Consider the following 23,180-nt stretch of genomic DNA (forward strand, 5'->3'; position numbering starts at 1 on the left):
AATTAATTAATTAATTTTTGGCTGTGTTGGGTCTTCGTTGCTGCGTGTTGGCTTTAGTTGCAGTGAGCAGGGGCTACTCTTCGTTGTGGTGCACGGGCTTCTCATTGCGGTGGCTTCTCTTGTTGCGGAGCACAGGATCTAGGTGCGCGGGCTTCAGTAGTTGTGGCTTGCGGGCTCTAGAGAGCAGGCTCAGTAGTTGTGGCGCTCGGGCTTAGTTGCTCCGCGGCATGTGGGATCTTCCCGGACCAGGGCACGAACCCGTGTCCCCTGCATTGACAGGCGGATTCCCAACCACTGCACCACCAGGGAAGCCCAAGCTCTAAGTTTTGAATGAACACAACATTAGACAAAATCACCCCACTCCAAAAAAGTAGCTCATTGATCCTGATAGAATGGCTGTAGAGACTCACTGTTGCAGGGTGACCTGGAGGAGGCCATCAGCTTCTCTGCGCCTCTGTGTCCAGCAGCCACCTGAGAAAATGTGCTTCAAGAAGGACTCAGGGAGGAGTGCTGTTGTGCAAGGGCCATGTGATTGAACCATCTCCTGTCAATGTAGGGAAAGTCCTCTTAGCTCTGACTGATCAGCAAAAATTTGGGGCCACCTACAAGTCAGACCCTGCCTTGGGGCCTGGGGACACAGTGATGAACAAGGAAACACGGGCTAAGTCTCTCCGGGGACTAAGAATTTTGGCCTTCGCATCTCTTGCAGAGTATCTCCTCCAAGTGAGCTGAGAGAGATTTGTGGCAGCTTTGCATCCTGTCTGCATCCAGCAGGGTGAGGGTTTGCCCCTTCACAGAAGCAGATTGGGCATGAAGTCCTCTTGTGCAAAAACAGCCTCCAGGCCTCCTTCCAGACAAGCTCTGTTAGGGGCACCCCCCGGGACTGGCAGCCACCTGCCCAGGGCTAGTGAGAGGATGCCTCTAACAGCTCCAAATTATAATATACGTAGTATGCTCCTTTCCTTCCACAAACTACGTGGAGATTCCTTTCTGGTTTCTTCTTTTCTTTTCTTTTCTTCTCCGTGTTCTTAAAAAACAAAATGTCACTGTAAAACAGGGTATAATGCAGCTTCTTTTAAAGCAAGAAGGGCTCCAGGTGCTCACTGCTAATTTCACATTTCTGAAAAACCCCAGTCCCAAGACACAAAGTAGGGGGGAGGGGGCGGGGCTGATGGCCTTGGAGGGAGGGGCTTTCCAGCGAGAGAGAGAAATAGTCACATGAACCTCTGTCCAGGCACTTGGACACTGGACAACACAGCAAAACCAGAAGTGGGGAGATTCCTGCTGAAAAGGTCACGGCCAACAGCTCCCAAAGGCTGCACACCAGCACCAGAGTCCCAACTCTGCATTTGCTCCATTTCAAACTGGGCCTCAAGGAGACCCAGGTGACAGAGACATTTGACTAGAGAGGTGGGGAAAGGGCCACCTGCATCCCCAGGCTTCCATCCCTGATTCAAGTGCCAGGGACTTCAACTCTTCAGCAAAGAGCCTCTCTCAATTCTCAATCCACAGCTGAGTACTTTACAGTCTCAGTTTTCTCTTCTGTAAAATGATATAATCATAGGATCCATCTCAAAGAAATGCAATGAGAATTAAATGACATAAAACATTTAAAGTGCAGAAAAGAACAGTATTACTGTCTCTCAGCAGGAACTGGTGAGCTCTTTCAGAATGGCTCTTAAATGCTTCCAAGTTTTGAAAGCACACTGACCTTCCAAAATATGACTTCCTGAGAACATTTTCACCCAAGTAATGGGGTCAGCAAGGCAGAAGCCAGGTAAAAAAACCCTCCCTCCTCAGCCAGAGCTGAGCAGGTGTGGCCTTGGGTAACCTGCAAAACCGAATTTGCGGTTCAGCCTGTGAGCCAAATTCCTGCTTCTTTCCGGGTGAAGAGGTTCCTTCCTGGGCCCTCCGCTGCTTATTTGCCCAAGACGAACGCACACAGGCTGCGAACTTTCCTCATGGGGGTCCCTGGCCTTCAGGACAAGGGCTGCCCTGCCTCAAGCCTTCTCTTGCTGGAGAAGATGGCATCGGACAGCAAGCTGCTTCTGACCCTGCCATGAACCAAAACCGCCTCCTGGAGCTCTGAGGGGAACCTGGACTTGGGTGGGTTCCCACTCCCCTCTCCTCCTGGGGCCTGCAGAGACCTCAAGAGCCCTAGTGCTCTGGTTCAGCTGGGCTGCACCACCCTGCTCCCACCCCTGCAGCACGGAGCTGTGAGGCCCCTGGCCTGCCCCCGAGCGTGCCCTCCGCCAGGATCTTCAGCCGGGGTGTCCTGGGGACCAGGGCGGGGTCAGTGGAGGGGAGCCAGACGGCAGGTGCCGCGCCCAGGGAGCGTGAGTCAGGGCTAGCTGGGAGGGAGGGGCAGACGTGGAGGAGCCCTGGGGCAGCAGAAAGGGGTGGAGAGATGGAAACCTGCGCTGCCCAGTTCCTCTCTGTAGCTCTGGGCCCAGTCGGGGACCCTGAAGAAAGTCGCTCTGACAGAACGTCCAGAGCTCTTCCACCTTCTCTTTATATCCTTGTTGGAAAACTGTGGCCTCTTGAAGCCCACCTGTGCCGGAGAATTTTGCAACTTGCCAGTGGCTTTTGTCACCTGTGGAAAACTACACAGGTCAACTAACAAACCAGCTTGCCTATCAGGAGGTTGGAGCCAGGAAGACTGCAGGCCTGGGGTGGGGAAATCCTATCTTGTATGGCTTCCTTCCTTCCTCCCTCTGACTGGGTCACCCAGGGATGGGGAGGCCTTCCTGGACCTGGCACCCAGGCTGCTGGGCTCCCAGCCACGTGTCCAGAGGACACCCTTCCTGCCACCTGGGTCCTTCTCATCTTCCTGGGACACAGGGAATGTGAGGCGCCAGCTCTGGAGACTTAGTGGGAAACACCTGCATCTCCAGGGCCTCGAAACAGCCTGCTCTAGCCTGGCTTTCTGGGAGAAGCTGGGGGAGAACACTGGTTAGGAGCCTTCCAGTCTGGCTTCGTACCACATCAAGTATGTCCTGCTGGCGGGGCTCTTCCCAGCAAGGACTGAACAAGAGGCTCTATGTGAAGGCGCCAGCACACAGCAGGTGCCCACGGACATTCTTCCTCGAGGCCCCGGGCCCAGCAAAGGCTTATAGTCATCAGTATCAATCCAACCGGAGAGTGTCTGCACCTGAGCTTTAATAGGGACTTAAGTTTAAAATCTGGATACGCTTGTGGAATGCTGCTTGATTTGTTTAAACAAACGCGGCCCATTTTCTCCGACTCTCAGCCGATTTTGGAGGGTTGTGGGACCTCCTTTATATGCAGAAAGCAGGTCTGTCTTCTTTCGTTTCCTGATGGTCTCCCCATCCCTACCCAATAAGCACACCAACCAAGCCCAGAGTCAGGCCAGTTCCCAAGGTGCAAGAATAAAGAGAAAGGTCAGAGACCGAGTCTCCACCCCCCTCCCCTGAAGTTGGTCAGCTGCCGCTGCCCCCAGCGTCTGCCCTGCCAACCGTCACGCAGTCAGGGCCTGCATGGAGCTGGTGCCTGGTGCCTCTCCCCCGGGTGCAGCTCAGGTGCAGGAGCGCTGTGGGAATTTTCCATCTGACTCTGCAGCCTGCCTGGCTCCTCCTCAGATCATTATCCTGCCACCGACAAGCTTGCTGGGCTGGGCAAGCTTTCCTGCAGGTCAGCGCGGGCAGTAGCACCCCTGCCTGGACGTGCTCAGGCCGGGCTTCCCCTCTGCAGCTCGAAAGGACAGAGGAGGGAGTCAGGGCCCCAGATACCCCTCAGCCCAACCTCAGGCCAAGGCCTTGTTTTCCCCGGCTGCCTGCAGCCTCAGATTCTGCCTCTGCCCAGGCCTGTTTCCTCCTGGCCTCCTGCTCTCCTGTTTCCTTCAGCTTTCCCTCTGGGCGGCTCCCAGCTCTTCCAAAAACCCCCTCCAGGAAATTTGCTTGTTGTCACAAAATAATGCAAATGTGCTCCTGTGGCTGCCCGCTGAGCACAGCGGTCTCTGTCTCCCAGAGACCCGGGGAGGAAGGAACAGCACCCCTCGGTGCCCCCTCTCCAGCTGACAACAACAGGCCGCAGCCGCAGCAGGGCCTCGGGGCCAGACAAAGCCTTGGCACGTTGTCTAAGGGAACCAAGTTCAACCCAGAGAAAGGCCACACAAGACCCTCAGACACTCCCAGGCCCTTTTTTTTTTTTCTGTTTAATATATAAAAATGGTTTGGATAAAGTTTGTGTTTGTGTTTAGCATTTGTTTATCTCTGTTTATCTAATTCAAACTCCTTGTCCTGTCTGGAGCAGAAAGGGAGGACACAGGGACAAACACCTCCAAGGCCCACAGTCCTGGGGAGTGATGAATGCGGGGACAGAGGAGGGCAGCTGATCCTGTCTGTACAGCGTCTGGGAGCTGGGCCCTGACCTACGTCCCGCGGTCACAGCGGCCTGATGCCCTGCACCCCCAGTGGCATAGGGCAGGAGGCCGGGGTGAGGGCTGCCACCTCCAGAGGAGAATGGGGTGGGGTAGGGCAGCGTGAAGTGTCCGAGGCAGAATGCAGTGACGACAAAAACCTCTCAGCTCTTCCCACCCCTCTCCTCACCATCACGCAGGGTCCTGGGGCTGAGGGGCTGAGGAGAATGTGACCCGTCCCGGCTCTCCTCTTGTCTTGCAGCCGCTGCCTCCATGATGGGGCCATGATTGTCCGGGAGAGGAATGGAGGCTCAGAGGGACTACCGAAGTCACACAAGTGGTAGGTGGTGATTCAAAGCCAGGTGTGTTTGGAATTCAATGGCCGTGGGGTCTTTCCCATTTACGGGGCTGCTGTCAACCAGAATACACAGCCCTCACCTTGTGAAAGCCGGTACCTCCACATTCTCTCTCAGCTCCGAACTCCAAGTCCCATAACATCTTTGCACCTATAAATGGGAGCCCAGAGACTCCCTTGAGGCCCCTAGAAACCACAGGTATTTGAAAGCTCAGCTTTCTGGATTGGCCTGGGACTGACTGGATAAGAATAGTAGAGCCGTGGGGTCCAGTGGTTAAGACTCAGGGCTCTCACTGCCGAAGCCCTGGGTTCGATCCCTTGTCGGAGAACTAAGATGCCACAAGCCGCACGTCGTGGCCAAAAACATTAAAAAAAAGAATAAAAAAGAATAATAGAGCAGGTGAAGCTGTCCTGTTTTCACATTAAGCCTCCAAATTAGGACACAGACCAAATGAGGTATAAGGCCTAATAAGAAGGCAAGCCGAAGTAACTTTGCCTTGTGAGTGCAAGGGAGAACTGGCCTCATTTTGGGTGGTATTATCCAGCTGCATTTGTTCATGTGGCCCATTATGTGGCTCTCACCAGCCAGAGAGCAGGGAAGGATTTAGGGCTCTGGGACTGAGCACGTAGGCCTGTCTCCCTTCAGAAGTGCGGTCCCTCCTCTCTCCCCACAGCAGCTCTTAGGGGACGGAAGGCTACAGGCCAGGGCTAGGACTAGGGCTGGAAAGGGGAGGGAATTATCAGGGCAAAATCTCTGTCTCCCACAAAGGATGCTGAGATACTGGTGCAGTTTGGCAAGTCCTAACACAGGCCTCGTCTGCCCAGCCCCTCAGTGAGGGCCTTGGGGCAGCCCCACAGAAGGGACACTGCACCCCAGTGGGCTTCAGGTCACGACCTAGGAGACAGACCACAGGAGGGGATGAATCGTAATTGAGGCCTGAAAGCTTGTGAAAGGAGGCGCATCTGCCCCCAGACAAGAGCTGTGCACCTCTGACCCTGGAGAGGGTGGCTGGTTGAAGGCAACATCCTTGACCTTCCCGAGGTCCCCCTTGGGACCGCTCCATCCTCTTCCGACTTTTCTCACCACCTTTGCTGCTCACCCCTGCCTGCCGTCTCTGTGGCCTAATATGGGGGTGGGCAGAGGCGTTAAGCTTCGGATAAAGGTTCTCAGCAGCTGTGCGCCCTCCCTGTTGCCTGGTGGTTTCAAGCCTTTCTTCTGGAATGTTCAGCTTTGTCCTGACAACATCTCCATCAGCTGTGAGCGCCGAGAGGCCCAGGACTTACGTGTAGGCAAAATGCATTTCAGCCTTGGCTTCTCAGACCGGAAGGAACCACAAATCCTCATGTGTGCTTTGTTTGGGCTTTTTTCCTGGTGGAAATAAAACATTACTGAGAGTATGGGGGAGGGGGGCTCTCGAGACTAGCTTAGCCTTTGTTTGTCTGTTGGAGCACAGATGGAGCTGGTGAGGATCCCAGGGAGAAGATGAGCCCCTTCTGAGACCTGGTGGCAGAGTGGGGTGTGGAACTGATATGGATCAAAGGAAAAGTCCTGCGCTCTCAGGAGCTGCCAGACCCACAGCAAGCCACCGGATCCCAGCCTCCTCCTGGCTGCCATGCCATGTAGGCCCAGCTTCCAGGGCTCTGGACCCACCGCTGCCTGCAGCAGAATCGCCTGGGTGCTTGTTAAAATCACACGATCCTGGTTCCAGCCCTAGATGTTCTAGGAGACGAAGAAGGACAGGGAGTGTGGCTAACAGGCCCCTCTGCCCCAGATGACTGACTCTTGTCCCTCAATTTAGGAACCATTTCCTTGTGTGCTCAGGCCGAGCCAGACTGGGGGCGGCTCCGTACGGAGAGTCCATTTCCTCTTCCCCAGCAGCTCCCCGCCCCTGGATGTCTGTGTTCACGACCAGATATTCAGGAAAAGCAGCATTTCTCCTGGAGCTCTCCTCAGAGGAACGAGTGGCCAGGCCTGAGAAGCAGCCTGTCCTCGCAGGGGCCCCTCTCCAGAGACTTCCACGCTCATAGCCCTGCCTGGACCCTGCCCCGTGGGCCTCTGGCCAGGTTGACGGCATGGGAAAGCCCCGTGAGAGCCGCAGAGGGCTGGGCACGCGTTCCCCGCCTCCCCCGGCGGTGCCCTTCTGCTGCGCCCCACCCCATTGCACCCACCTCCTCCTACACTTCGAGCCAGGAGGCCTCTCCCTCTGGCCAGGCCGCAAAATTTGGATCCATCTTTCAAAACTGGCCTTAGCTCCCTCACCTTTTCTTTTTTTAGCTTTAAAAAAAATTTTTTTTTAATTAATTAATTTATTTTTGTCTGTGTTGGGTCTTCATTTCTGCACGAGGGCTTTCTCTAGTTGTGGCGAGCGGGGGCCACTCTTCATCGCGGTGTGCAGGCCTCTCACTGTCGCGGCCTCTCTTGTTGCGCGGAGCACAGGCTCCAGACGCGCAGGCTCAGTAGTTGTGGCTCACGGGTCCAGTTGCTCCGCGGCATGTGGGATCTTCCCAGACCAGGGCTCGAACCCGTGTCCCCTGCATTAGCAGGAGGACTCTCAACCACTGCGCCACCAGGGAAGCCCTCCCTCACCTTTTCTATGAATCCTCGTGCTACCCTGACGGAGCACTGATGTCCCCTTCCTGTGGCGAGGTGGCACGTCCCTCCTGTCCCTCACGCCCAGGGCCTCCCGCCAGCCCTGCAGGCCTCACCTCTGGAAGCAGCCGCAGCTGGGAGTAGGTGTGCAGGGAAGGGGGTTCTTAATTGGGCTTGTGGTCTGGAGGTGGTTCAAGGCTTGTTTTTCCTCTGACAGGATTTGGGTGGGTTTTCTATTATTTCATTTCAGAGGTGAAGCAAGGCCAGCTCAGTCGGCCCACTGCTCTCAACTTTGCCTATTTCCTCCGTGATGCTTATTGCCATCTGCAGTTATTCTGCTTGCTTTCTTGGTTTTCTGATTTGTCTAGAATGTGAGTGAGCACAGGGCGTATTTGCTTCCCTACTGAGTCTTCAGACATGATGGTGAGTGAGACCCAGGACGTGTTCACTAAATGTTTACTGACTGAGTGAATAGGGCTTCGAGATTAGTGTTTGTGAATCTAAACATGCTTGTGAATTGTGTAAGGAGAGGTGTGACATAAAATCATTGGTCCTGCCCCAGTGGACTCAGTTGACAGGTAATTTAGCCTCATGGTCTACATTTTTCAGGTCAAATGCAGGTACCACACTGACTTCTGAATCTCACTTTCACAGGCTCACCCCTCATTCCAATTCTGTGTGACTCAAGCCACTCGGGATGAAATATGATTGGTTTGGATGTGACCTGCCACAGTGGCAGAGGCTCGTACCCAGGCAGGGGAGGACGTGGAAGCAAACAGCCTGGGGAATAGGCGAGGGGTCTGGGCTTCCTCAGCCAGGACCCTCAGACTACTCTGCCAGCCTGCCACTCACCTCCTGGGCTGAGAGCTCACCCCTGGAGCCTGAGGCGCTGATCGCCAGGCCAGATGTGCAGTCCTGAAAGTGTCACCCTAGCCTCAGGGGAAGGGCTCCCAGGCCAGCAGCTGCCCCAGTGCCCAGGGCTCCTCTCTGATGCTCAACCCCCCTCTGACCCTGGCCTGTGGGCACCAGGTACCGGCCTGCATAGGGCCCTTGTGGGCTTCGGATAAAGGTGACCCATTGTCCGGATGGTCACAGCCAGCACGGGCTGGATCAGTCCGCACCTGCACGGCTGTACACAGCAGCCCTGACCCCAGGAAAGTCCCCAAGATTGGCAGGAAGAGGAAAGGCGGACAGTACATTCTCCATCAGGCCCCTTCTCTGGGCCTTCCCCAAGCATTCCATCCTATCGTGCTCCACCATATGCCAGCCGGCTGGATCTAGGGCCCCCCACCCCGCAGGAGGACCCTGCGCCTGGGACCCCGGAGAGGGCTGGACCTGCCCCACGGCCACGGATTCTAAGTGAGATTCCTAGCTGGAGTCAGCGACTGGTCGGGCTGCCCCACCTGGCCCCCCTTCAAGGCCTGGCTCGGGCTCCTGCCCGCACCTCCCCGCCCTCTGTCCCCACACCTCCCTGCAGTGTTTACCACACAGGAGGCCAGGCGAGCCAGCGAGCTGGGAAACTCCCAGCCATCTCCAAGCCACTGCCGCCAGCTGAGTATAATTAGCCCCGCTGCTCCCAGAGCGGCGACACTGTGTGCTTGCCAAGGCCCTGCCTTCTACAGCTTGGCCGCGACTCAGGGCAGGCGAGCCTCCCAGCCTCCCTTCACCCGGGGGGGGTGGGGGGGAACAGTCAGAGCCGCGAACAGAAGAGGGAAACAGAGCCCAGATGGGGAGGCCTGAGCTCGGGGCTGGTCCCAGAGCTCAGGGGAGGCCTTGGAGTGGCTGTCTCTCGAGTCACCCCCTTGTCCCTAGACCCCTAAGCCCTCAGCCATCCTGGGCCCTGTGCAGGGGTGGGCAGCTGCCCTCGCTGGCCACGGCTTTCTACAGCAGAAGCCTCCGGGGCTGTCGGGGGCTGGCCACAGGGGCCTCAGCTGTCCCAGCTGGGGTGTTTCAAGTGGTTTTGCTTTTGAGGAGCCTGTCCCCAGGTCTTCAAGGCCCTCTCCTGCCCCATGCACGTCCCAAGGCTTCCACTGGCCACAGCCCCATTTCCCACTGCACCCCTGGCTCCCACCTCCTTGCTGCTGGTCCTGGGCTCCTGTGGCTGAGGAGAGCTGGACGGATGTTGGCAGATGCACGGCCCTTGCCCCTAGAGTGATTCCAGGCTCTGTCGAAACTCTGGAAGGTGGGCAGAGCCAGGGGTTTCTCTGAGGCCCAAGCCTCTAGCAACAACCTGTCACTCCCCAGCAATGACCCAAGCCTCTAGAGGCCCCCAATGTACACCGTCTCCTCACGCGTCCCCCAAGGACCCTGCCCTACTTAGAGAAACACTGGCCCCTCGCTTGTGACTTCAGGGCTGATGCAGAAAGGAAGAGGAGCAAACCCTTCCCGCTGCCGGGGCAGCTGGGGGCGGTCACGGGGTCCATCTTGGTTCCGGCTTGGTTCTCCCCTAACCCACAGCCAGGGCACCACAACCCACCCAGGCAGAATTTTCAGGTAGGAGGTAGGAGCAACCACCACCATTTTCTTTCTCCTCCCCAGCCATCCAGACTGAAAGCAAAGGCCCCTTGGAGGGTCAGAGCTTTGGGTACTCTTGACCCCGTGTCTTATAAACCCTTAACACAATGGTCTTTCCTGCAAGGGTTCATTTAGGAACTTTAGTGCTAGAAATCTAGGTAGTTCTCACAGTTCACAAATGTCTCTGTTATAGTCCCCGAACAAGCCAAGCTACGTCCCACCTCAGGGCCTTTGCCCTCTCTGTTCCCCCTGCCTGGATGACTTTCCCTAGCTTCTTACACGGCGGATGCCTCCGTCTCCTTCAAGTGAAATAGTAATTCCTTGACCATGATTTCTAAGGACTCCCTGCACGCTTTTCATTTCTGTCATTGCGCACACCACCATTTCAAATTATCTTAGATACTTGTTTACCATGTATCTTCTACCACAGGAATGTGAGTTCCAGAAGGGCAGAGACCTCTTCTGTTCTGCTCACTGAGATTTCTGCTGAGGCTGCCTCAGGCAAGGGGCTCGACCCCTGGACCTTCCTTCTCTTACCAAGGCCTAAGGAGCAGCCTGATGCTCACAGGTATCATAAATCATCCACGTGATGCTGGAAGGGGCTGCTGACCACTTGATCTACATTCTTGCTGATAAAGATCCCATCTGCCCAGCACTGGCCTTGCAGCCAAGAAACAGAAGTGTCTGGTGTGTGGTCCCTTGGCCTCTTTCCCAGCATGCCTTCCGTGAGCACAAGTGGGCGGGGCGGCCACTTCCTCTGTGGTTTGTCTTACTTCTCCCTGATGTCCAGTTTTATTTGAACTTTGACACTCAAGGCAGGACTGGAGAGGGCAAGGGAGAGATGATCGAGATGATCTAGAATCATCTCTAGGTGATTCCTAGTGCTGTCTCAGGCCCTGAGGATTCAGCACAGCAGGACGGTCGCAGGTGGTTGAGAAGTTATCCACGGGGTACCCTGAAAATACACTGATGGGTACAGAACCACGTCTGGACGGATGTTCTGGCCAGGGACTGCCTGCTTGGGAGAAGTCTTGGGACTGTAAGAAAGGGCTCAATTGCTCCCCATCTCAAGAGGGGCAGAACCTCACCCTGGAAACAGGACCAGGATCAGAGGAGGTGATGGTGCTGTGGCCTTGGTGTCCCCCATTCTGGGCACTGGGGAGACGTCGGCCTCAGACGTGGGTGAGGCCTCAGATGGCCTCAGACGTGACCTGAGGGTGAATCGCAACCCGCCCCCCTCCCTCAGGAAGCAGGTGGCTTAACGGAAATGCAGAGAGAAAAGGCTTCCTCCCCACATCCTGACTTCCCTGGTACTGCCAAGGGGGCCGGCTTACCCCCTACCCCTCCCTCTCCCAGGTCCCCAACTTGGGCACCCGCCAGATCCTGCCAGTCCCCTTTCCACCTCTCAGGCTTCCTTGCCTCCCTTTCTAGGCCCTTCTAAAGATGCTGTCAGGAATTCCCTGGCGGTCCAGTGGTTAGGACTCTGCACTCTCACTGCCGAGGGCCTGGGTTCTATCCCTGGACAGGGAACTAAGATCCCACCAGCTGCATGGTGTGGCCAAAAATTAAAATTAAAAAAAAAAACCAAAAATAAAGCCTCTGTCACCTCGAGCCCCCAAATAGTGACCCTGACACCAGTTCCTTCTCTAACCTCTCTTCATCCCTTTGTGAGATAAATCTTCCTTGCAGTCTGGTGGCGTCACATCACTTTTCTGCCTCTGTACTGCTTCTTGGGTAAAATCCTCTCTTCAGCCTCCGGTCAAAGCCTTTCCCGTGTAACCCAAACTGTCTTTCCAACCTCATCACCACTCTACCTAGGTCTATTTGTCCTTCAAATATATCAATCTTCCCTCCACTCATTCGTCCATTTATATTTACCATGAACAGGGATGAAAATCATCTTTCCTCTTGTGAAGTGGTGGGGCAGGGGGCAAGGAGGGGCCCACACACTCATCCACATGTGAGGTGGCCTCGGACTTTAAAAATTTGTTAAGTATTGACTGAGAAATTGGGTTTATTATATTTGTGTGTTTATAAAATAATATATTTTAAAACTTCAAAAATAAAATTATTTTAAAAGATAACATGTACATTCAAGCAAATAGAAAACTTGTTTATATTGGTTATCCCAGTATTTTAAAATAATGAAAGAAAAATTATTCTTGGTACTTTCATCACTTTAATATTATTCCTGTACTTTAACTATATCTGTCTCTAAATACCATGCCACTGGTATTTTTCTGAAAAAATGCATTACTTTCAACATGGGCTTATAATTTTTCATAAAATTGCCTGCAATCCTCTTTAAATTTGCATTTTAAAGTTAAAAATTTGACATTTCAGACACTTTTCATCAACTCTTTTAATTGACCATAATTTTTTTGAACGAGAATTTACCCTTTGTATAAGTGCCTGGTAAGCTCAGAGAGATTCTGGAAATAGTGGCTGTTCTAAATTCCTTTTTTTTTTTTTTTAAATATTTATTTATTTATTTTGGCTGTGCCGGGTCTTAGTTGCAGCACGCAGGATCATCGTTGCGGCCTGCAAACTCTTAGTTGTGGCATGCATGAGGGATCTAGTTCCCCAACCAGGGATGGAACCCAGACCCCCTGCATTGGGAACGTGGAGTCTTACCCACTGGACCGCCAGGGAAGTCCCACTGGCCTGAATTCTGATATTACAACTTGTAAATCTTTCACGGACTGATTTGCTACAGGAACACTTAGCAACTGGGGGGAGTGTAGCACTGAGAGCCCAGCTGGGAGGAAGGTTTTCATTAGCTGTGAGCCCTTGGGCAGGGGCTTCCCCTCCAAGCTTTAGTTTTCCCCCTTTGTAAGGAGCAATGATTCCACCCAGCTGGCACCCAGCTGGCACGTGTGGTGAGGGTTTCATGACAGTGGACACAGCAGGCCCAGCACAGTGCTGACAGAGGTGCTCAGTGAATCGGTATTGCTGTTACTCCCAGATGCCGGCCTCACCCGGACACTCACTGCTGGTTCCGCCTCCTGCCCCTGAGAACAGCCCTGCTCCATTGCATCCTTCCTTGGTAGGAGCCAGGGAAAGCTTTAGGCCTCACACAGCAGGCTGTAATAAGTAACAGTCATTTCACGTGTACAGTGCTTACCCTGTGCCCGGCACCATTCTAAGCACTTTACGTCAATATTAACAAATTTAATTCTCATAGCAGCTTCTAGCATTGGTACGATTATTACCTCGTGATGCCCAGGTAGTGAATGACGTAGCTGGGCTACACGCCCAGGCAGGCTGGCTCCTCAGCTTGCAAGCTGTCTCCGAGATTGTCCCTTTGTCCCTCCAGATGCTCTCCCCACCCTTTTCCACCCGGTTCTGTGTCTGGAGGAGGCTGACCCCTGTGACCAATCCTGCCCGGGCCAGCGCCCCTGCCCTCTGGCTGCCTTTCAGTGTTGGCCAGTGGGGAGCCCAGGAGAGATCAAAGGGAGGGAGAAGAGAGACATCTGTATTAATTCCCCTGATGCCCTCCCTGCACGGTCACCCACACTGGCTGTGACCCTGGAAGGAAGGTCACAGCCTCTGTCAGGCAGCCTCTTCCACCGATTTTCTCCTTGATTCCAGTAAGTCGTACGATCGCCGAGCACCACTGCTATTGAGTCCAGGTGCTGCTCCAACCCCTGTGCTCTCCTTCCCCTGTTAAATCTTTGTAAATAGTTCCGCTGTCAGTGAACCAGCTACCACCCTGCACTGCCTCTCAGCCAGCCCTCCTGTAAGGCTTAGCTTGCCCTTGGGCCCTATCAGTTTGCTGCTTCTTTTATTTTTAATTTTTCTTCTTCTTCTTCTTTTTTTTTTTTTGGCTGCACCGTACAGCATGCAGGACCTTAGTCCCTGGCCTGGGGATCGAACCAGTGTCCCTTGCACTGGAAGTGGGGAGTCTTAACCACTGGACCGCCAAGGAAGTTCCTTTCTTACTTATGTTTTGAAAAGATTTCTATGGTTACAAAAGGATGTACAGGGAAGTCTCCCTTCCTCTCTTTCTTGAACACTCCGTTCTCCCCACAGGCAACTAATGAAATGTTTGGGGTTTTTAAAATTGTGGTTAAATGTAATATAAAATTTACCATTGTAATCAGTTTTAAGTATGTACACTTAAAACTGCAGTTCTGTGGCATTAAGTGAATTCATATTATCACCACCACGCATCTTCAGAACTTTTTCATCTTCCCCATCTGAAACTCTGTACCCATTGTAAGGAAGGAAAATAATTTTTTCCTCTACCCTTCTAGGTTCTTGGCTGAGACAAACTCTTTTTTTTTTTTAAATATATTTATTTATTTTTGGCTGCATTGGGTCATTGTTGCTGTGCGCAGGCTTTCTCTAGTTGTGGCGAGCGGGGTCTACTCTTTGTTGTGGCGCGTGGGCTTCTCTTGCTGCGGAGCATGGGCTCTAGGCTTGTGGGTTTCAGTGGTTGTGGCACGCAAGCTCAGTAGTTGTGGCTCGCGGGCTCTAGAGCACAGGCTCAGTAATTGCGGCACATGGGCTTAGTTGCTCCGTGGCACGTGGGATCTTCCCGGACCACAGCTCGAAACTGTGTCCCCTGCACTGGCAGGTGGGTTCTTAACCACTGCGCCACAAGGGAAGTTCTGAGACACTTCTTTAATGAAAGAGAGATTAACAGGAGAAAAACTACTTTAATTTAATTTTGTATGTACCAGGGCCCCAAAGATATGAGACCCAAAGAAATGACCAAAGTAGGCATAAAATCTCCAAGATGGGAGATTTTTTTTTTCCTGCTTCCAGAGGGACAGAGGAAGGTCAGAGTACCTGTCCTTCTTGTACCAGCTATTTCTTAAGTAACTTTAATTCAAAATAATCAATATGCCAAAGTATCATATTTGGGGGTGGCCTGCCCTGAACCCCATCACCATTAAACACAAACTTCCTAAAATGTTTTTTTGTGACTCCTTCCAGAGACATTTTATGCGTAGTCAAGCAAATAATATAAATAAAACCACAAATGATAGCTTATTTTATACACTATCTGCATCTTGCTTTTTTCACTTAATAATATATCTTGGATATTATTTCACATCAATACATAATGCAATTTCTCATCTTTCTGCTCAGCCTTCCCTTGTATGGATATTCCCTGTGGGTTTAGCCCTCCCCACACTGATAGAAACTGAGCGTGTTTTCAATCTTTTGCAGTGCCGATAGCTATGGTTTGCTTCTAACCTCCTGTTTCCTCTCCCAGTTCATGACCTTGCATCTCCTGCTCTGCTTCCCCACGGGGAAACGAACCACCACTGTGACTTAAGGGCCTTCCAGTCCTCTGGGCTTCCGGCTTGCTGTCCCCTCTCAGGAGACGACCTGATCCTTCACCCCTGGCTCTGCCGTGACGCCAGCACATGTCTCCTGGGCCCAGTACCCTCCCTGGTGGCCTGTGTTCCAGATGTGACAAACCAGGGACATAAGGTAATGGAAGAGGGCATGGATGGCCCCATGGCGTCCATGGGGGTGCCTTCCTAATGCAGGCTCCTGGGGAGTGCCCACACTGCACCTGCGGGGTGGGGGTGGGGGGCTGGCTCGTGTCCATGTCCTCAGAGGCCAGGAGCTCAGCACTAGGTTTCCAAACTTTATTCAGTCCCAGCTGAATTTGCTGGCACCTACTTTGTGAGGCGAGGCTGCCCGATAGCCTATTTATCTTTCCATCCACACCCTATACTGTTTTTCCTCTCTAACACTGCCACCACTACCCCACCTTCTAATTAAAAAAAAAGAGTTGTAGGGGACTTCCCTCATGGTCCAGTGGCTAAGACTCCACGCTCCCAATGCAGGGGGCCTGGGTCCCATTCCCGGTCAGGGAACTAGGTCCCACAGGCCGCAGCTAAGTGTTCACGGCATGTGAACAGCATGCGGCAGCAACTAAAGATTCCGCATGCCGCAACTAAAAAAAAAAGATCCCACATGCTGCAACTAAAAGATCCCGCGTGCCATAACAAAGATCCCACGTGCTGCAAATAAGACCCTGCGCAGCCAAATAAATAAATATTTTTAAAAAAGAATTGCAGAAAAAAGAAGAAGAAAATGTAGAGAAAACCCCCCTCCCCTCCAAAAAAAATATGACTCAAGATTTATGCTAGATGGATGGGGCAAGATCACTTACAATGAATAATGCTCTTCACAAAATGCTATGAATAATAGCGTGCGTTTTATAAACACCCACGTGTCACCCATGGAGCTCTCACCACCCTGTGAGATAAGTACTGTATTTTTCACCACTTTACTGATGAAGAAAGAGGCCCAGGGAGGTCAAGAGACCATCCGGTCAATTCCAGAGGTGGGGCTCCACTGATGCCTGCATTTCCCTGTGATTTGGGCCTTCAGCCCTAAGACAAGCATGCTGGTGGATGGTGCTGCTCAGAGGTGCTACCGAGGGACTTCCCTGGTGGCCCAGTGGTTAAGACTCTGCACTCCCATTGCAGGGGCCACAGCTTTGATCCCTGGTTGGGGAACTAAGATCCTACATGTCGCGCGGCACAGCCAAAGAAAAAAAGAGATGCTACTGAGGAGAGGATTAATTAACATAGAAGATCTACAGGCAGCAAGGCCTTGGCCTCGGTGGGTAACCGGCATTGAGGTCGCATAAGGGAGCCAGCAAAACTAGGTCAGGTTGCAGCTGAGCTCATGGAGGATGCTGGAGGGGACAAGCAGAAATGGCGGGAGGACTGGAGACCAACTGAGGACGTGTTTGCACTGTCCTGAGAGCTGGCCCTGCCTGGGAAAGAGAAAGAGGGGCAGGGAGAGGGGGTCCTGGGTGGGGAGGACCCTCTCGTGGGCAGGTGGCTGGATTTTATTGCAATCTCCACTTTCAGGAAATGTGGGACCTTGCAGAAAGGACCTTGTCCCTTATGACCAGAAGGATTATAGATGGAGCTTTGATTTGGCTGGAGGCAAAGTAAAGGTGGTGCCAGGGGTGCGGTAGGGATGAGATGAAAGCCCTATGAGGAGTGAAGTCAATTGTGTTCAATGAAGCTTGGTGCCTGGTACCTTCCCTAAAGCTCCGCCCCTACAGCTGCCCTTCCTGAAGACCCCAGGTCTGAGGTCACTTTACACTGTCCAGCCCCCTGGCCTGAAGAAACCCCAACATAGCAGGGATGGAGGCTGGGGAGACAAACGAGTGGGGAGGCCTTATCCGCAGATAGAGCTCTCTGGAGAAAACCTGCTTCCCCTGGTTCCTTGGAGCTCAGCTGAGGAAAGCCTTTAGGAGAAAGCCATTTGGGGGGACACCCTAAATACCCCCCTCACTGGTGCCCCACCCGTGTGGCCTTTTTGGAGAACCCCCAGGACAACAACAGCCTGGCCTGTTACAACTGTGCTTCAGCGCCGCGCACCTGGCCAAGTGCCCAGATGTGTGAGGCCCATGGGGTGGGATGACACCAAGGAGAGTAAGACGGGCCACCCCCGCCCACAAAGGGCTTCCAGAGAAGGGGCACCGCCAGCACACGGACCCCAGAAACGCCGACTGTGTCAGCTGGGGGCTTGAGAGGATACGGGTCTGGAGAAGCCAGCGTTGCAGCTCTGGGCAGTGCACAGGGTTTTGGGCAGTGCACAGGGTTTAACACCCATCTGCTTTCTACCTGGGAGTTCCTGATGAGCTTTGGCCTCTCCTCTCCCTGGGAGCCACACACACACACACACACACACACACACACACACACACATTTCTGGCCATTCTGTGTGCACTGCCTGCCTCAGGGAAGGGATGTGCCGACAGAGGAGAAAAATCTATAAAAAGTCTTCCTGATCTCTAAAGTCCAGAATTCCAACTCCTCAGAGGAATGGAAGGCACAGAGATAGATCTGGGGAGCTGTCTGAGGAGGAATAGTGAGGCTTGTCAGAGTCCCTGGGCTTGGGAGCAGAGTTGGGGGGTCGTGAGATGTATGTAGATGTTGGTGGGATCCTGAGGAAGGGGCCCTGACCCTGTTTTCTGGGATGAGCCAAGAGGAGGTGGCAAAGGTCCAGGTCAGGAAGGGCCAAGTGGGGCGTCAGGCAAGTGGGCCTCTGCACCCCTGCGGGTGGCGGAGGAGTCCTGTGCACTCCGCCTGCGCTGCAGGGCCGGGGAGGAGTGCACAGTCTCGGAAGGGCCTTGCGGACAAGAAGCGACCAGCAGGCAATTCCAGTGCATGCCAGGTGGACAGCGGGCCTGGAGGATCCAGTGAGCTCCTCCCCCTGAGTAAGCCCACCTGGACTCAGGACCACCCCAGGAAGCTTGAGGGGATGAGGGGGCCAGCCAGTCTCTGGATTGCCACGATGAAGTGTCTGCCACCTCAGGGGAATGGGGACTGAAATGTAGAACTGAAGAGGAAGTACAACAATCAATCCTTGCACACCCAAATGTGTGTAGTGAAATTCTAACCTGCTAAAAGACAGAAAACCCAGAATCTAAGGGCAACCTATATATAATAAAAGCCTACAGACAAAAGATAAACAATAAACTGGGGGAAACTATCACCCATACATAACAAAAATATTAATTTCCTTCATCTATGAAGAACTCCTATAAACAAATAGGATAGTTCATAAAGGGTATAAATAGGCAGTTTACAGAAAAAGAAATACAAATGACTTCTTAACATTTGCAACATATTCCTAAGTCATAATTAGAGAAATGCAAATTAGGATTATAATGAGATACCACTTTTCACCTATCAGATGGGAGAAGGTTTATAAGCTTAACAAAGCCTGATGCAAGTGAGAGAGAGGACAGGGAGACAGCCTCTCTCCATGATTCTTGATGGGAGGGTAAATTAGCACGGTAAATCTATCAAAATTCAAGTACACATTTCTTTTGTTTGACCCTGCAGTTACAGTTCTAGGAATTTACCTTGCACGTACATCTTCACACGTCCAAAAGGATGTTTGTTCAAGGTTGTTCACAGTAGCGTTGTTTGTAGTGGCAAAAAAGTGGAAACAACCCAAATGTCTATTAATGGGGGACTAGATAAACAAATTATGACACATCAATGACATACTAAGAGACCATTCAAAATGAAAAAGATCTGTGTATGCTGACATGGAAAATTCTTGGAGATACATTGTTAAAAAAAGGCCAGGTGCAGAATACTATGTATAGTTGTCTTCCAGTTGCATTAAAAAAAAAAGAATCTATATGCAGATATATTTATGTTTATGCAGAGACGTTTCTGAAGAGGCACAGAGGTTAAATGAATATCCATATATTCTCATGGGATAATTTTGTGCTGTTTGAATCGTTTAGTGTCTGTGGATGTTTTATTTTTATAACAGCATTATGAGGTAAAGGGGTGGGTAGGAGCAAAGGAGCAGTGGGAAGAAAGCAGAGAAAGCCCTTCTGCTGGATGAGGGCCGAGTGGGCGGCGGGTCTGCGCGTAGGGAATTATTGTTTCCCACATGGATGGCCTCAGACTTCAGGGACCGGGGCTGAGTCACAACTGTGACAAAAGTCCACAACCTTCCTAAGGCAGGCATTGCTGACGTGTTCCAGAAGTTTATCCTTGAGAAAGGAGCCCTGGAGTGGCTCCAGGCAGGGCTGGGAAGGACTGATAAGAATTCTTAGCAGAATCTACCTAAGCTCAAAGGTGAGATCAGCAAAGAGTTTTGTTTGTTTTTTTTCCGCTGTGCCATGCGGCATATGGGATCTTAGTTCCCTGACCAGGAATCAAACCTGGGCCTTGGCAATGAAATCTCGGACTCCTAACCACTGGACCGCCAGGGAATTCCCAGCAAAGAGTTTTAAAGAGTCATTTTAGATTATTATTGGGAAGGGTGCAATTGCTTGCACAAGATAAAAGAAATCCAAAGCCTAGTAATCGATGAGCAATGAGGGAACTAGAAACATAAATTCAAGCAAAGTCAATTCAAATTCAAACAGGGAGAGCTCACTCTCCATCCATCAGATTAGTAAAAATGTTAAGGATTGCTACTATTCAGTAGCATTGGTGGGGATGTGGAAAAACAGGGGCTCTCAAGCACCCCGGGGGGGGGCAGTGAAAATCACCCCAATCTTTCTGGAGAACAATTAGGCAGTAGCAACAAGTTAAATGAGGAGTCACCCTGATCTAGAAATTCCACTTCTGGGACTCTGCCCTCTGCCATTCTCACAAAGGCATATACAAGGATGTTCAACCCACCATGGTTTTTCAAGCAAAATGTTAGAAACAACCTAAATGGCTATCAGTCAGAGACCAGATAAATAATTTATGGTACATCCACACCATGGAATCCTTAAAATCTTTGAAAGACTGAGGCAGATTTACATATACTGACGGGACATGGCCTCTAAGGCATATGGACAAGTGAAACTAACAAGTCAGAAGCATGGCACATATAGTGTAGTTTACGTATTTAAAGTCCCTCCCAAATCCTAAGACCATATCATACATAGACACAAGTCTAGGGAATTCCCGGGTGGTCCAGTGGTTAGAACTCCAAGCTTCCACTGCAAGGGGCCCGGATTTGATCTCTGGTCAGGGAACTAAGATCCCACAAGCTGCACAGTGTGGCCAAAGGGAGAAAGAAAACAGATCTAGAAGGATGTACACACACCATACACAGAGTGGTTACCTCTGAGGAAGGAGAATTGGAAGGGGGTGACAAAGAGGGACTATAAGTTGTACTACAGATATTTCTGTGTTTTTGGATTTTTGTTTATTTATTTATTTTTAGACAATGAACCTGCATTAATGTGTTGCTTAGCTGCAGTATGTATGGCCATGGTCAGTGTAGACACTGGCTTTATTAGTTTTTAGCTGTGTAAGACTATAAGAGGCACATAACTAAATCTCAGTGAGCCTTTTTTTTTTTTTTTCAAGGAAAATAGGGCTAATAATGGCTTGTTATAAGGATTAAACTCATAGAAGCAAAATGCTTGGAACAGAGCCCCACCCTTGGGAAGTGTTCTGATTATTACTACTTGTGTAATTAAACATAAACTTTGTTTCACAAGTAGACTGTGCCTGCTTGGATGGAGAATCCCTCACTAACAAGGCCAAACTTATCCAATCAAGGGCTTGAGAAGGGAGGGACAAACTTGCTGTATATGTTTGTGTTGAAAGGAGATTCACCTGGAGGGCGGGAAGCCAGGCTAAGAAGGCACAGAAGACCTGCTCCCTGAGCAGCATCGGGCTGGTGTGGACAGTTCTTTCTGTGGGACATCATGCTGGCATGATGCAGTTTGAGGTGACCAGTGTCACTGAGCAAAGCAGGGGGAGCCCATCTGGTCTGAGACCCGTGAGCTCTTCTAGGGAGACACTGAAGAGCACATGACTTTGGAAGATGGACAGTTGTGTTTGGGATCCTCCTGTGGGTTCTGGTCAGGAGCCACTGGTACTCAGTGCCAGTAGGGAGATGCTGGGAGCAAAGTCAGCTGGGCCTTGGACCAGGAACCACTTGTGTAGACCTGGTGCTTTGGAGACCCATGCAGACTGCTGAGTTTCCATCAGCAGCAGATTCCAATGATAACTTTAAGGACATTAAAACTTTTTGTCAATTGATGATATTTTCCTCTCTCTGTTGATAGAAATTAGGCACAACTTCTTTTTCCCCCTTCACAGACAGCATACTTCTGGAAAGGAAATTCTTCAAAAGGGGTGATCAACATACACCTACGCAGAAAATCCTGGGAATTCTCTGCTGTCCGGTGGCTGTTCCCTCCTGCATGCTGTAGTGGACATGTGAGCAGACACCTTCTTTAGGCTACTGGATCCCTCATTAGTCTCCCCTGGACACATCCAGCCCCCATAAGCTCATCCTCCATGGTTGTAGGTAACCAAGGTGAGCTGGCTCTCTCCGTGGGGAGATGGGGGCAGGTTTATACAGGCCCTTTATTCTTTTCTGGCAGAGTCTTCAGTATTTGGCAAGACTTCCCAGGTCTTTTTCGTGACTGGAGTTGCACTTTGCATTGAAAGTTGGCTGGTGGCCAGAGCCTCTTCTAGCCTGGAGAGTCCCTGCATCCATCTCTGGGCCTGAGGGAAACTTTGAGCCCCAAAGTAGAGGTCTCATGGAGCTAATGACATAGATTGTCACATGTCCCTTATCAATCCTGGAAAACCGCTCTGGGAACTAAGCTCCTGGAGGAGAGATCTTGAGAGGAGGACTTCTGAGGGGATGGAAGGGATAGAGAGTAGAAAGTCATTTTCTAGGCATAATTTTACCAGAAGTCAATACTTTTTAATTTGCATTTCCTCTCATTATCAAAGTAAACACACACACACACACACACACACACACACACACACACACACACACAATTGCAGTTATGCAATAGTTTATGCAGTTGCTGTGAGCCCGAAAGCACTTGTGCAGCTGTGTGAGTCGGCACATCCCTGGCTTCCCGCACTCGGGGCAACAGGAGGCACTGGGAATTTCTCAAATGTTCACAAGAATGTCGAGAGGGAGTTCTGAGTAATCACAATTACTTGAACTTCTTGTGGGAAAATAAAGGCCCAATTTCCTTTTAGAGATAACTGTCTTTGAAAGCTGTTTGCCATGAGAGTTTTTGTTTATGGTGCAGAGAATGGTAAAAACGCACTTCTGTGGAAGGTCCCAGCAAGTAAAAAATCCCGCCATGGGGATGTCCTGGCCCCAAGCACGGAGCAAACTTGAATTCTCCAGCTGGGCACCAATGCCCTGCTGTATTTCATTTTTTTTTTTTTTTTTTTTTTTTGCGGTACGCGGGCCTCTCACTGTTGTGGCCTCTCCGGTTGCGGAGCACAGGCTCCGGACGCGCAGGCTCCGGACGCGCAGGCTCAGCGGCCATGGCTCACGGGCCCAGCCACTCCGCGGCATGTGGGATCTTCCCGGGCCGGGGCACGAATCCGTGTCCCCTGCGTCGGCAGGCGGACTCTCAACCACTGCGCCACCAGGGAAGCCCGCCCTGCTGTATTTCTGATCCATGAAACTCTGGGGTTTTAGCCGTGAATGTGATCAGTCTAATACACTGTTGATGTTTTTGCTACTCTTTTCTCTCACGGACCCAGCCCTTGGTGTCTCCCCTCTGCCTCTGTTCTCTCCTGCCCTATAGGTATCTCCCAGGTGGATACTCGGGAACCAAGTGTCCAGGGAGACAAGCGGGATCTGCCTGCGTTGTGGGCGGGTCCAGTAGCCAGGCCTCACCCAGTCCTTGCTGCTGAGCCCTCCTCCCCACTGGACGCCTCTGTTCAGTGCTGCACCCTCTCTGGCTTCTGGTCTCCACCAGCCAGGCTGACAATTAGATTAAGTAAAGAGAAGGCCAAAAAAAGAAAAGGGAGGGCTTTAAAAATAAACAAACAAACTCTTTTGAGGGTCTCAGCCAACATAAACTTTATCATTCCAGAAATAGCCCAGATACAGAG

At 51.6% G+C, this 23,180-nt stretch overlaps 1 long non-coding RNA gene across 1 annotated transcript; it reads left to right on the forward strand.

The window, feature by feature from the left end:
- The first annotated feature begins 308 nt into the window (after positions 1-308).
- On the forward strand, positions 309-22,527 carry LOC113622675 (uncharacterized). Its single transcript, XR_003433614.1, has 3 exons — positions 309-4,718; positions 15,062-15,282; positions 21,402-22,527. It is a non-coding gene; the product is annotated as an uncharacterized LOC113622675 (long non-coding RNA).
- The last annotated feature ends 653 nt before the right edge of the window (positions 22,528-23,180 follow it).

Source organism: Aethalodelphis obliquidens, unplaced genomic scaffold (genome assembly GCF_003676395.1).
Source record: "Aethalodelphis obliquidens isolate GAN/ISIS:26980383/991018 unplaced genomic scaffold, ASM367639v1 scaffold10, whole genome shotgun sequence".
In the NCBI taxonomy this organism is placed as follows: Eukaryota; Metazoa; Chordata; class Mammalia; order Artiodactyla; family Delphinidae; genus Aethalodelphis; species Aethalodelphis obliquidens.